The 13,405-nt window shown below is 40.9% G+C and overlaps 1 long non-coding RNA gene across 1 annotated transcript in view; it reads left to right on the top strand.

The window, feature by feature from the left end:
* Positions 1-13,405, top strand: part of LOC142303118 (uncharacterized) — a 393,352-nt gene that overhangs the window by 104,933 nt on the left and 275,014 nt on the right. Inside the window, exon 2 of the long non-coding RNA XR_012752996.1 lies at positions 12,045-13,294. This is a non-coding gene — a long non-coding RNA (uncharacterized LOC142303118). The remainder of the gene's footprint in view (positions 1-12,044; positions 13,295-13,405) is intronic.

The raw sequence follows: 13,405 nt of genomic DNA, 5'->3' as shown, positions 1-13,405 counted from the left end.
TGCAGGTAAGGAGATGTTCCTCTCTCCTGCGGCTTCATACACAGCGATGTGTGCTGCCACAGGAACGAGGAACAACATCGTACCTGTCGCTGCAGCGAAATTATGGAAATGACCGACACTACACAGATCACCGATTTTCGATGCTTTTGCAATCGTTTATCGTGCTTCTAGGCTTTACACGTTGCAACGTCGTTACCGGCGCCGGATGTGCGTCACTTTCGATTTGACCCCGACGAGATCGCAGTAGCGATGTCGCAACGTGCAAAGAACCCCTAAGTGTTTCTTCTTTCTGATCTCACCATAAATCAAGTCATTGTTGAAGGAGCTCCAGGTTACTTATCATTGAATTGATTTATGAGCTGAAAGAACTGGTGACATTCACTCCTGTGATAAAACGGGCAGGGAAATGTGCTTCTTCAGAAGTAGTAGTTGCTGTGTCGTCAGTATACTCACTTATCATAATTGACTTATGCATTCTACCCTTGACAAGAGCTGTGGTATGTGCCCACTGTGAAATGTAGCAGCTCCTCATGGCTGGACACCTCAAACAACAGTGCATAACAGAGGCACATTTCTAAGATTATCTCAGCACAGGAACATTTTTTTTTTTTAACCCAACCAGTTATGGAATTTATTATTATAAAATCTATTTATTAAAATGTACTTTGCACATGGGACAACCCCATTACCAGAGGTGTACCTACAATAGGTGCAGGGGTTGCAATCGCATCTTGGCCATGGGGTCTAGGGAGGCCCCAACAGTTCTTTTTGGTCTATATGAAAAGACCAATATTATTAAAGACTTTCAATAATTAGGGGCCTCGTTGGCACTTTAGCATTAGGACCCATGAGCTTCAAGTTACGCCACCGCCCTTTACCAACCTGAATTTTTGTTCACTTAAGATCCTCGGAGGCGATACGCAGACCCTGGGCCTGGAACTCCTCCTGCTCCAATTATCTGAGTCCTCTGTCCTTGCATACAAAGGGTCTCTGTTAAGCTTTCTGGTGATGGCCGCCAAGACGTGCATCCCTCTGAAGTGGAGATCCTTCTCCCCGCCGACGTTATCAATGTGAGCAAACAGGGTGAACGAACTGTTGTACATGGAGGACCTGACGGCGTCTCTCCATGACAGACATGAGGCCTTTCACGGGACATGGTTCTCCTGGATCGAGTTTAAATACTCTAATGACTACGGCACTTGATACTCCCTGATTGAGGGGGGACCTACTGATGCCGTGGGACGGAGGTGTTCTGAGAAGGTGGATCCCTGCTTTGTGTCCTTTCGAGTCCCAGTGTTTCCCTCTTCCCTTCCCCTTTTTCCTTTTGTGTCTTCCCCCTCTTACTCGTCACTTGTCAAATCTTTCTTGTCTTACTCGTTTCTTTCTTCTCTTATACTTAATTTACCCTGGTATTCCTGTATTACAAAACTTTTCGGGTAAACATGGAGGGGTCAAAGTGTTGAAATTTTCATGTGACACAGTTAGTCTGTTATTGGATGTCATACAATGGATGTGAAATGCATGGCAATTGATTCAGTTTGGAATGTTTCCATATTTATGGTTAAATAAAGAATTTAAAAAAAAAAAAAAAGATCCTCGGAGGCGGATATCAAGAGATTCTCCTCCCACGAGGAGTTTGCCTGAAAATTAACATAATGATTTGCAGGGCATTGGATCACTCACGATGCTCATTTTGTTTCTTGATTTATGATCTGTTTCATAGTACAATGGCAGAGTTATCCCTCGAAAGTTACATTGGCGTCACATGTCATCATACTAAAAAAGAAAGTCATGCTTTTTCATATTTAGCTATACAGATTCCACTTTATTTTTTCCCATAAGAGCTATTTTTTTTGTAAGATTAGTTAACAATTTAAGCTTAATGGATTTTGTTCCATTTTTTTTTTATCCATTATCAACTTTATTTTCTTACTGTAGTACACAACGTTGCCGGAGAAAATAAGTAAGTGTCTCTCTCCCACTCTCCCACTTTGTCTCCCTCTGTCTGTCCCTGTCTATGTCCTGTCTGTCTCTCTCTGTCTATATCTGACATAACGAGAAACAGAGAGTGTTTCTCTCTATGTATCTGTCTCTCTGACTCTGTCTGTCTCTGTTTGTCTCTCTGTTTTTCTCTCTCTATCTGCCTCTCTATTTCTCTCTGTCTTTCTCTGTCTCCCTGTCTCTGTCTGTCTCTCTCTGTCTTTGTCTTTCTCTGTCTGTCTCTCTCTGTCTTTGTCTTTCTCTGTCTCTCTGTCTCTGTCTGTCTCTGTCTCTCTCTGTCTTTGTCTCTCTCTGTCTCTGTTTGTCTCTCTGTTTTTCTCTCTCTATCTGCCTCTCTATTTCTCTGTCTTTCTTTGTCTCCCTGTCTCTGTCTGTCTATCTCTGTCTTTGTCTTTCTCTGTCTCTCTGTCTCTGTCTCTCTCTGTCTTTGTCTCTCTCTGTCTCTGTTTGTCTCTCTGTTTTTCTCTCTGTCTGCCTCTCTATTTCTCTGTCTTTCTCTGTCTCCCTGTCTCTGTCTGTCTCTGTCTCTCTCTGTCTTTGTTTTTCTCTGTCTCTGTCTCTCTGTCTCTGTCCTTTGTGTGGATAAAGAAAAAGGAAAGCGCATATGAGAAGCACCCGTGGATTAAATATTATATAAAGAGCTGCTCACCTGAAGTGGTTGTGCGCCCCCGCACAACCCCAGTGGTATGTGTTTGAGTCCTCCAAATGAGGAATCCTCCTCTGCTTCTATTACCGCTGATGTGGTTGCTGGAATCAGGCTTGGTGTCGCTCCTAGCTCCTTGAATCCACCGGCACCATGGATCTTAAAGTTCCTGTGTGATCATCCGTCCTCCAGCTGGATTCTCTGATTAGACTTGGCAAGTATTTTGCGATTAGCAGCTACTACCGAATTTCCCTTTAGGGAGTAGGCATATATGAAAATAAAACTTTGGTCTGTTGTAGCGCTAATAAAATGTCTGCCAGCGGTTTATAAGAATTAAACTTTAATAGTGGGCTCCTGTTAACACACTACGCGTTTCAGCAATCCAATGTTGCTTTCATCAGGTATACCTGATGAAAGCAACATTGGATTGCCGAAACTCGTAGTGTGTTAATAGGAGCCCACTATTAAAGTTTAATTCTTATAAACCGCTGGCAGCCGTTTTACTAGCGCTACAACAGACCAAAGTTTTATCTTCATATCTCTGTCCTTTGTGTCTCTCTGTTTCTCTCTTTCTCTCTGTCTGTCTCTATCCATCTCTCCACCACAGTCATATTACCTCACACAGAAGCTTCTTATACTAAGAATGTCCTTCGTTGCCTATAGCAACCAATCACAGCTCCTATTAATGACCTGTAGCTCCCAGCTCCATTGACGTTAAAGTAGGCAAGTTTTTTGGTGAATAACTGTATACCGCTGAGTTAAATTTTCCCCTCAACGTTCCTTGAGTCACATGAGGTGTCTATGCAAAATGTTGTGATTGTAAAGGCGACGGTGCAGATTCCTGTAGCGGACACACACACACACATATATACATACACATACATATATACACGCATACATACTTACATACACATACATACTTACATACATACATACACACACACACACACACACACACACATACATACACTCAGCTTTATATATTGGATTTTAATGTGCCATGTTGTTTTGAAATCTCGATACCGGATGATATCATCCCTCAGGCACGCAGATTGTTTCCGAAGTTTCTTGTGTGTTTTGATGTAAAGGACTTGCAGGCATGTGACACTTAGCCGAAAACCATTGTGTCTTCTAATGAATCCTGAATCTTGCGTATGAATAGATGTTGTATGACAACTTGTTTTTGTACATAACTTGCATGCGCTTGTAACACAGACTCTTAATTGATGTACAAAAGACACCATTAACCAAATTATTTGCTTGACTGGGAGGATAGCAGTGTGAAAAGTGGAAGCTACTGACCATACCATGGCTTCAACAGCAGCGGAGACCTTCACTGACTTTAGCTCCCGAAATTCAGTTAGGATATTACTGTAGAGATGTGTACACATTAGTACCTGGTTTGTGTATTGTTCAGCTTCTTACCATTTCGGCAAATTAGCCTAAATATTACGTGTCAAGTTTTAGTGATTTGGGAGGCTATAAATGTTGGATTGAAGCTTTTCTGGTGACTGTCTCCTCTTTTAACCAACCATTCCACCTTCACACTTCACATTGCATTGTCACCTTATTCCTTGAGGTGGGCTCACATGGTGGTGGTCAATCTTCTAAGCCCGCTTGTCCTAGTGTACAGGCGGACACCGATACAGCAGCCAGATGGAGCTTATGGAACACAGAAGTAACATGTAAAAATAATAATTTAATAAAGTCCTGGAAATCACAAACAGATAACGGACAGGTAGCAGAGTGATTGACGGAGAACCTGGAAAGTTTGGAGAGGTGGCAACGTAACCGAAGACCAAGGACAGATAGTGGAGTAGCCAAAGATCTCAGATGAGAAGCAGGAATATAGAAGGATGTAAGCAGGAAACAGGATTGCTGGAGACCACTGGCAGAAAGTAGCAGAGTTACTCATGACAGCTAACCAGATTACTGGAGACTACTGGCAAGAATTACTGACAAGCGGATACAGGTATCAGGATTACTGGGAACGGCTGGGAGACAGGTAGCAGAATTACTGACCACAGGCAGAAGGCAAATAAATCTCAGGAGTAACACGGACATCTGCCAACCTTGGAAGCCGCACAACACCAAAGACAAACATGAGACAGAAGGTCCAAGGACCCGGGGCAGATCAGACAGGACTCTGGAGTTCACCAGAAATCACAATAGTGCACAACAAACTAACTCCAGCTTAGTGTCTCAAAACTCACTCAAACATGGTTAGTTTAACTTTCCACCAATACTAGAGCCCAGGAGGGGCTCTGAGAAGTCCTTAAATAGGCCAAGGCCTAATATATTGAAAACACACCAAGCTACTTGCAAAGCCCAAACCAAAGACAGGATCGTAATACCTTAATAAAAGAACCTCCTAGTTTCGTGCATAATAAAATTTTCAACTGCTCTTCTGGGAGTCTGGGAAGTTGTCATCTAACTCTGCAAACAGTCTGCGAGGTCATCAACTAACTCTACCGGGAATCTGTGAGGTCATCAACCAACTCTTTCAGGAGTATGCGAGGTAATTCAACCAACTCTTTCGGGAGTCTTCGAGGTCATCAACCAACTCTTCCGGGAGTCTGTGAGGTCATCAACCAACTCTCTCAGGAATCTGCGAGGTCATCAGCCAACTCTTTCGGGAGTCTGCAAGGTCATTAGCCAACTCTTTTGGGAGTCTGCGAGGTCATCAACTATCTCTTCCAGGAGTCTGCAAAGTCATCAACCATGTTTTTCCAGGAAACTGTTTGGTCGTCCACCAACTCATCTGAGTGTCTGCAAGGTCATTGAACAACTCTTTCCAAGAATCTGGTCGTTGACCAACTCTTCTAGGAGTCTGTGAGGTCATCAACCAACTCTTCCAGCAGTTTGGGAGGTCTCCCCTTTTTCCAAGAGCCTCACATATATTCTGGGGAAACTTAAGAAGTGTGGAATAAACTGTGCCCTGGACAGTCCTTAGCTGTCCAAAGAAAAAACGGCAAATATGCATGATAGCACCTATCACATCTTTGAGCCATTGAGCTCCAATTTTCTGTGGGCATAAAAAGGTTTATTCTGTTTAGTTTCATCGGTTGCTGATTGCGGCACTCTTAGAAGTACTGCTTCTAGGAGGAAATATGTCTAAAATACAGTGTCATGTTAAGATACCATACTGTGACCCATGAAGTACCTATCGCTCCATGCCACAGAAACATTTTTTTTTTGCTTCCTAGTCTTCCAGTTTATGGGGTACCAGAAGGGGGAATAACAATGTAAGTATTTGATAATAATAATAATTAATAATATTTTTTATTTATATAGAGTACAAAATTTATAAAATGCAGTGCCATATCAAGGCACTGTACTGCGACCTATGAAGTACCTATCACTCAATGCAATACAGACATTCTTTTGAATCCTAGTCTTCCAGTTTATGGGGACCAGAAACAGGAATAACAATTTAAGTATTAGATAATAATAATTAGTATTTATATAGAGCTAAAAATGTCTAAAATATAGTGCCATGTCAAGGCACTGTACTGCGACCCATGGAGTACCTTTCATTCTATGCAACAGACACATTTTTTTTGCTTCCTAGTCTTCCAGTTTATGGGGGCCCAAAAGGGGGAATAACAATTTTAAGTATTAGATAATAATAATATTTTTTATTTATATAGCACAAAAAATGTCTAAAATACAGAGCCATGTCAAGGCACCGTACTACAACCCATGAAGTACCTTTTCGTTCCATGCAACAGAAACATTTTTTTGCTTTCTAATCTTCCAGTTTATGGGGGACCAGAAGGGAGAATAACAATTTAAGTATTAGATAATAATAATATATTTTTTTATTTACATAGTGCCAACAATGTCTAAAATACAGTGCCATGTCAAGGCACAGCACTGTGACCCATGAAGTACCTATCACTAGCAATAAAAACATTTTTTTTTGCTTTTTGTTTTCCAGTATATGGGGAACCAGAAGGAGGGAACAACAATTTAAGTATTAGATAATAATATTATTTTTAATTTATATACCGCCAACATATTCCGCAGCACTTAGATATTATTAGATAAGCTTATTATAAAGCGACATATCCTGGAAAACCTTTGTAAATTCAATGCACATTCTTAATAATGAAATACGTAAATAGTATATAAAATATATGTACGCTGCTCCGCCATGTAAATATTAGTGCCTTCACGCCGGAGCTTCATACGAAACGCATTGTGTGAAAATACCGTTGATGTAGATTTATGGAGACACATTCGCTTTCTCAGTTCTCCTTGTATGAGTGCATGAATTTTGGACTAAGTATATTTGAGCTGTCACTTGGAGCCGTGTGCAGTTTGTCAGGGGCTATATTGGTGGTGGTCTCGTGAAGGCCTTAATTAGTGCAGAATGCAGACCTCTGTACTCCTGCCAGCCTGGATGAAAATGATTTTGGAAAACAGCCCAGAGAGAAGAATTTGTCATAGGGTAGAGCAGTTCCAAATGTAATAACCCGGCGAGCGGTGTAGACAAATTGTTTCTCTTAGCTGATGTGTTTGAACTGGTATTTACCTGTCTTATCTCATAGTAAAACTTTTAAAACCGGTCCGGCATGACAACATTGTAGGATTATGACTTAATTTTTACTCCTCAGGGGGGCACCACTAATGACTGGCAGGAGTGACTGGTGGAGGAGAAGACCCCATAATAACCTGACATCAGATAGTGTGTCTTATTAGGTGGAGGGGTGGGTTCTGGGACCTATATGTGGATGGTCTAAATAAATTTGCTGAAATTCAAATTTGGTAGTCCCCTCAAACTTGGCCAGGAAAGTTAGTCCATATTAAATATTCCTTATTATAATAATAAACATAAGGGTTCAAAATAAAATTAAAAAAAACCCTACAAATAGTAAACTTATCTCGTCACTCATATGTCCCGCGAAGGCAGCTTCCTGTCCGGTAGTCTTTAGCCTCTCCTCTTCCATCGGTATATTGAGATCTTCATGGTAGCCATTGTCCTCTTCTGCATTTTCAATGTACTCTGAATTAACACTTATTGTGGTGAGTAGGCCGGATCAAGGAGCTCTCCCTGTCTGGTAGTCTTTAGGCTCTCCTCTTCCTCCGGTATCTTGTGGTTTTCATGGTAGCCATTGTCCTCTTCTGCATTTTCAATGTACTCTGAATTAACACTTATTGTGGTGAGTAGGCCGGATCAAATAGCTCTCCCTGTCTGGTAGTCTTTAGGCTATCCTCTTCCTCCGGTATCTTGTGGTCTTCATGACAGCCATTGTCCTATTCTGCATTTTCACTGTACTCTGAGCGCTTATTGTGGTGAGTAGGCCGGATCGGGAAGCTCTCCCTGTCTGGTAGTCTTTAGGCTTTCCTCTTCCTCCGGTATCTTTGGTCTTCATGGCAGCCATTGTCCTCTTCTGCATTTTCACTCTACTCTGAATTATCGCTTAATGTGATGAGTAGGCCAGAGCCGAGAGCTTCGCGGCAGGGCGATTAAGCGGCAATACAAGTATGGTTTTGTTTTATTTAACCCCTTCGTCCCCCTATAATAATAAGTTCTGTAGTACACGCCAAGAAGATGATGGGAAAATTTGCTTCTTTATTACCGAGGGACATAAGTTTGGAATTGTGGTGAATAGGTCAGATCGGGAGCTCTCCCTGTCCGGTACTCTTTAGGCTCTTCTCTTCCTCCGGTATCTTGTGGTCTTCATTGCAGCCATTGTCCTCATCTGCTTTTTCACAGTACTCTGAATTATCGCTTATTGTGATGAGTAGGCCAGAGCGGAGAGCTTCCACGGCAGGACGATTAAGCGGCAATACAACTATAGTTTTGTTTTATTGAACTCCTTTTCTGTCCCTCTAAGTTCTGTAGTACACGCCCAGAAGGTGACGGGAAAACTTGCTTCTTTATTACCGAGGGGCATAAGTTTGGAATGGACGGTCAGTGAAGAAAAAGAAAAAAAGTTCCAGAATCAGTGGAACAGTGGCAGGCCCTCTTTAAATATAAAGTGTATTTTTCCTCCAAAGTTGAATACAATCTATTATTCTCTCTTTGTTCAGCTGTGCTCGGTTGAGGACATGTAGACTGTAGTTTTCTATATGTTTTCTGTATGTAATTTGCATAATTATGGCCACATTCCAACTAGATGTGTCCATCCTCACTCACTAGTATTGAGCGAGGCTGTGCACGTCTAGTAGGCATGTGACCACATGTATGCAAATCACCTACTTACGGTCACACACTGGAGCATCCTAACAGTGCACACACTGCGCGATGTGAGAATTCACAAGTCTACAGTCACCTAGAGTGCTCCTCGAGCCTGGACAACCGCATTAATGTTTGATTGCTCATGTAGAATTACAACACCAATCCTTTTGTTCACAGGGAAGATAGGCTGAAGCCAGATGTGTGGCTCAGTCTTCTCTCCCCATTAAAAGTACACAGACTTTCGGTCGAACTGAGCATGCTCGTGTATCGGGAACCCGGAAGGATGGCTGTCAGAAAATTAACGTTTGGTCATTAGCTATACAAGGGATATGGGTAACTAGCGTTTCTTTAAGGGAGCCCCTCATGTCTCCAAATTTTAGTAACCTTCAGATATGAGGTTAATCTGCAGGTTAATAGCATTCTAAAGCTGCCCAGCTGCTTCACTGAAAGCTCAACTACTGAGAGGAAATTAATTTAATTCCTCCCGGCAGCCGTCGGCTTTCAGTTACAGAGACAGTTTCAGTCACCACTCAGTACAAAGTGGCTGTAACATGCCTCAGCACTGATTGACAGGTGGCTCACCAGGATATCAGTGCAGTGACAGCTGTCAGTCAACTCCAGGACGTGATTATATCCGGGCAGCTTTGGAACCTTTTTAACCGGCAGATTAACCCACATATCTGCAGATTTATAGCCTATGGGGAGGTGACAGGTTCCCCTTAAGTGAGGGATAACTTTTCTGCTACAGCAAGCTAACATTAAATCATAAATTAAGCCATCCAAGCCTCACCCCTCTTCCAAATTTTCTGTTTCCATTTCCAGATGAGAAATATGTTTTTGCCCTTTAAAGAGAACCCGTCACTTGCCATAAATATGTATATTTTTTTACCTAGTGTAAAAAACGCTGTTCCCCTGAATCCGGAGATATTTTTCTTTTGTTCGTGCGCCTCTCTGTTCCTGAGATATGGCCTCTTCTTCTTTTCATCTAAAACTAGTCTTTTTAGCCAAGCAGGCGTGGTCTTCAGATGTTCTTTGTGGGCTACTCCTTTAAGACCACGCCTATTTGGTAAAGAAGACTAGATTTATCTTAAGGGAAGAAGAGGCCATATCTCAGGAACGGAGAGGCGCAGGAACAAAAGAAAAACATCTCCGGATTCGGGAAAACAGCGGCAATTAGAGCAAATAACAATAATTACATATTTATGCGAAGTCCGCTTTAGTTTACAGCATGGGGCAAACCTGGATTTTATACTTTAAAATATTGAACCCCAAAGTACCGTAGCCATAGCACAAAGTATTGGGAATACTTATTTTATACAATAATTATAATATTTTTTTTTATTTTTAATTTTATGGTAATTTTAAAACTAATTCTCTTAGTCTGAAATCCCCTTTTTAGACTCTGGACTCCATTAGCCTGTACCTCCAGTGTTGTCACTAATTCTTCTCACACAAAGGTATGCAGGACACCCAAATATTTACACAGAGCGTCTGCACCTACTATACAAAGATGGCTGTTCAAAGGGAAAAAAAATAGAAACCGGCTCCAGACAATAAATCTTTTAGGGAAGTTTAGTTTAATGTAAGAAGACATGATCAAAATAAATAGAACGCGCTCGGAAAGTGAACATAGAGATGTGCGGAAAATAAAAAAAAATAGGTGTAAAAGTGACTCCTGGAGTTCATTAGATCTACGTGAGATGCAGATAATTTTCATTTTATTGTATAAATGCCCAAAAATTATCGTGCTCTGTCTATTCTGCTGATAATTTTTGGACATTTAGACAATAAAATCAAAATAATGTTCTGCCTTTACAATATACAGGGTGGTCCAACAGTAGGTGGACAGTATGTGTAATAGGGATATCAAACATGGTGTAAAGTGAAACTGACTCAGTTGCCCTTAGCAACCAATCAGATTCCACCTTTCATTTTCCAAAGAGTCTGTGAAGAATGAAAAGTGGAATCTAATTGGTTGCTAAGGGCAACTGAGTCAGTTTCACTTTACACTATGTTTGATAACCCTATTACACATACTGTCCACCTACTTTAGGACCACCCTGTGTGTGTATGTAAGTGTGTATATATATATATATATATATATATATATATATATATATATATATCTCTATATGTATGTATGTATATATATATATATATATATATATATATATATATATATATATACATATATATACATATACATATATATTAGCTGTACTACCCGGCTTCTCCCGGGTTATTAACTGCTGTTAACAAAATAGAATGTATTAACAAAAATGTATTCTGCACACAAAAACCACAAAACAAATAGATATAAATGTAATTATAATGTCTGTCTCTTACCCTGTCTGTCTCTTTCCCTTTCTTTCCCTGTCTGTCTGTTTCCCTGTGTCTGTCTCTGTCTCTTTGTCTCTTAACCTGTCTCTCTCTCTCGCCCTCTCTTTCCCTTTCTGTCTCTTCCCCTGTCAGTCTGTCTCTTTGTCTGTGTCTGTCTCTTTCCCTGTCTGTGTCTGCCTCTTTCCCTGTCTGTGTCTGTGTCTCTTTCCATGGCTGCATTGTGACACGCCATCATTCCATTTAAGGGCGTGGCTGCGCATTCTTCTGAAGTTCTGGCTGCACTGTGGCTCGCAGCTCCATTCGCTTTAATGGAGGCAGGTTTTTTGGTGAATAACTGTAAAGTGCGGGGTTAAAATTTCCCCTCAAAACATAGCCTATGATGCTCTCGGGGTCCAGACGTGTGAGTGTGCAAGATTTTGTGGCTGTAGCTGCGACGGTGCAGATGCCAATCCCAGACATACACACATACATACACACACACACACATACATACATACATACATACATACACATACATACATACATACATACACACACATACACACACATTCAGCTTTATATATTAGATAATATGTATGTGTATATATATATATATATATATATATATATATATACATAATATGCAATTTATGACTCTGCCCCTAAATTTAGGACAACATATTGTAATGACCTTCAGCGCGGAGATGGGAAAGGTAGATGGGTAAAGCATATGTGGCTGTGGGAGCTATTGAAGACACCGCTTTGGCCAGTAACACAGACCTCTATATGATCCTGCTGAGTATGAAGTAAGGACTACCTAAATGTAGAAAGACAGGAAAGGAGAAATTTACATAATTGTATAGTAATATTATACTTTTTTTGTTCAATTTTCAGAAATCTGCCTTCAATACCCAGTAGGACTCCATAGAGTTTTTCATTACCTCTTATATGGGGGAAACCTTCCAAGTGACTTGACATACCAGGATACTTTGAATGACATCATCATCGATCAACATCTAACCACTCAATGACTAAGAAACCAATAATCTCTTGGGATCAATCAAGTCCATATCAAATCGGTGAACTGTGGATCATGTTGAGATACAAATGCTTAGTAAACATGGACATAGAGGTCCTTGTATTTTGATTACTTTTTAGAAGAAGACAACATGGGCTGATGTGGTGGAACGTATGGTACATGGAACTAGAGGACACAACTTAAATCATAAAGTCATACTTGACCTAACAGAACACTTTGTATAAGACCACCATTACTCAACGACTCACTGGTGACCAAGAAATCATCAGGTCGGTGATCGCTTTGGAAGGATCAAGTCAATATCAGAATGGTGAACTAGGGATCGTGTTGAGACGCCTTCATGTGGCTTAGAAAACATAGACATAAAGGTCCTTGTGTTTTGGTTACTTTTTAGAAGAAGGGTTAGACAACATTGACTGATGTGGTGGAACTTATGATCCATGGAACTAGAGGACATTGAAGTGGGACACAACACAAATCATAAAGTCATACTTGACCTAACAGGACACTTTGCAAAAGACCACCATCACTCAACGTTCAACCACTCACTGGTGACCAAGAAACAGGTTGGTGATTGCTTTGGAACGATCAAGTCAATATCAGAATGGTGAACTAAGGATCTTGTTGAGATGCCTTCATGTCTCCACTGTAGCTTAAAAAATATGGCCCTCAAGTTCCTTGTATTTTGGTTACTTTTTAGAAGAAGGGTTGGACAACATGGATTGATGTAGTGGAGCTTATGGTGCTTAGAACTAGAGGACATGGCAGTAGGACATAACCCAAATCATAATGTCATAGTTGACTTAACAGGACACTTTGTATAAGACCATTTCACTCAACGTTCAACCACTCACTGGTGACCAAGAAACCATCAGGTCAGTTATCGCTTTGGAATGATCAAGTCAGTATGGGAATGGTGAACTACGGATCATGTTGAGATGCCTTCATGTCTGCACTGTGGCTTAGAAAACATGGACAAAAAAGATCCTTGCATACCTAAGAAAGGTTGTACAACATGGACTGATGTGGTGGAAGTTATGGTGCATGGACATGGCAATGGGACACCACCTGAAGCTTAAATGTTGGACTTCTAAGACACTTCCAGGTAGGATCATTTTCGGATATATACATATTTTGTCAAGGCAGTAGGCGTGTTCCAAATGAGCCTGTTTTTTAACTATTCGTACATGTGCATGATGAAATCGGGGGAGATAGC

This window comes from Anomaloglossus baeobatrachus, chromosome 4 (genome assembly GCF_048569485.1).
Source record: "Anomaloglossus baeobatrachus isolate aAnoBae1 chromosome 4, aAnoBae1.hap1, whole genome shotgun sequence".
NCBI lineage: Eukaryota > Metazoa > Chordata > Amphibia > Anura > Aromobatidae > Anomaloglossus > Anomaloglossus baeobatrachus.
Note: the sequence above shows the minus strand (reverse complement) of the source record. Positions and strands in the feature narration are given on the sequence as shown.